General features: G+C 49.9%; 1 pseudogene across 1 annotated transcript; it reads right to left on the bottom strand.

Moving 5' to 3' along the window:
* Positions 1-434: 434 nt before the first annotated feature.
* LOC311614516 (glucose-induced degradation protein 4 homolog) lies at positions 435-1,085 on the bottom strand (annotated as a pseudogene). The gene has a single exon. The product of its transcript is annotated as a glucose-induced degradation protein 4 homolog (transcript).
* Between the last annotated feature and the right edge of the window lie 898 nt (positions 1,086-1,983).

Here is a 1,983-nt window from a genome sequence, read left to right as displayed (position 1 = left end):
TGGCTGGGCAGTGCCAAGGGACTCAGGCACGTTTCTCTGGTGACGCTGCTGCAGCGTGCCCCAACCCTGCTCAGTGCTCAGGCAGCACCTCATGCTGGGTTCTTGAGCATCCAGACTGAACCACTGGGGGCGGGGTCTTGGTGAAGACCACTGAGTATCAAGGCTGAGGGTGACCGGGCTGACCTTCTACTCAGCTGGAGGCAGGGATGGAGAGAAGATGGGCATTTCAGAGACACAGAAGTTAGCTGTGCAGAAGGAAATGTGCATATACGGTAGCTTAAGAACAGGTTAACAGCAAACTTCCATAGAGAGAGAGGAGAATGGAACCAACTCCCTGCCTACGCCGGCCTGCCCCATGGACATCCATGCTGTCTGACGTATCGCCCAAGAAGAAACGGGCACCTGTTCTCCTGGTTCCGGCAAGCACACAATTTTCTTGGCAAAGTTCTTTTTTGCCAAGTTCAGTTTTATTTGGTTGCTGTTCTGAACCACTATCACCGGAATTCATAGATGGGTGCGCTGTGTTCAAGAACATGCGTTAGGTTGAACGTCTGATACCATTCTGAGCTCCTATGGCAATAGTACCCTCTATGAAGGCTGCCGACTTCTGGAAGCAGATGTAGTAGAACCCAGCAACAGAAGCATCGCTGATGTCTTTGGTTGTGTGGTCTGGGACTGGGAACTGTTCCTTCCACTGCATGAAGACATAATCCCCATTCTTCAGCTCTTCACAATCAAAATCATCTGAATTAAATGATTTTGCCTACTGATAAAAAGCCAGAAACTTGCCCCAATGTTTCCCATCAACATCTTCATCCGAATCCCACTTTCGAGTTAAGAAAGGGTGTTTTTGGCTGATTATTTCTCCTTCGAAGAAGGTTGTAAGGGTTGGATACTCCTTAGTAAGGCCTTTAATCTTCAGGTACTCACAAAGGTAAGAGTGCCCCACTGTAGAGCAGGCTGGTGGCCACGCCTGGCTGCTGCGTGTTGATGGGCAGTGGAGGGATGAGCGAGGCCGTGGAGGCGACCAAGGCACCAGCTGGTGGAGGACATTCAGTGCAGACTGGCATCCCAGGGGTACTCCGGAACCAGGCCTGGGGAAGAGGGAGAGGAACCACAGCTGCCACCCTGCCTGATTGGGTGCTTTCCTCTTTCTTTCTTTCTTTCTTTCTTTCTTTCTTTCTTTCTTTCTTTCTTTCTTTCTTTCTTTTTTTTCCTATCTTGTCTTCTAATTCGCTGATTTAATTCTCAGTTTCGTCTAATCTACTAATGATTACTTTATTTCAGCTATGTCATTTCTGATTGATTCTTACTCATGATCTCTGTTTTCTTCATGCTTACGAAGTTCCCACTATGTTCCTGATAGTTCTCATTAAGTTGCCTGTAGTAATCACTAAGATGTTTGAGCACCCTTATAACCATGACCCTGAACTCTATATCTGATAAATTGCTTGTTTCCATTTAATTTAGTTCCTTACCTGGTGATTCCTCCTTTTCTTTCACTTGGGGGTTCTTTGTCTCCCCATTTTAATGGGGTCAAGTCGGCCTCGGGTGCTGGGTCTGACGCACAGCCTTGTGCAGGTCCCAAATCAGGGGCATCAGATTGGATGTGGTCAGGTTTTACAGGGTGTGGGGTTAGGCTGGGGTCAATATTCTGGGGTCATTAGGTGGGGTTCAGACTTCTGGGGGTGCAGGGTGAGAGCAGGGTCAGGTCTAACAGGGGTGCCTAGTGGGGCTGGAGTCAGATCTTCTGATGGTGATGGTGGTGGTGTGTGGGGGTGGGGTCAGGTCTTCCGGTGGTGTGTGAGTGTGGGGTCAAGACTTTTAGGTGTGTGCCTGCGGTGAGATAAGATTTTCGAGGGGGACAGGATAGGGGAGGAGTCAGGTCTTCTGGGGCGTGTGGGAGAGGAGTCGGGTCTTTAAGGGCGGCACTCGGTAAGGGCGGGGTCGGGTCTTCCTGGGGCGTGTGGGAGAGGAGTCCGG

This window comes from Pipistrellus hanaki (genome assembly GCF_964339955.1).
Source record: "Pipistrellus hanaki genome assembly, chromosome: X".
NCBI classification, from domain to species: Eukaryota; Metazoa; Chordata; class Mammalia; order Chiroptera; family Vespertilionidae; genus Pipistrellus; species Pipistrellus hanaki.
Note: the sequence above shows the minus strand (reverse complement) of the source record. Positions and strands in the feature narration are given on the sequence as shown.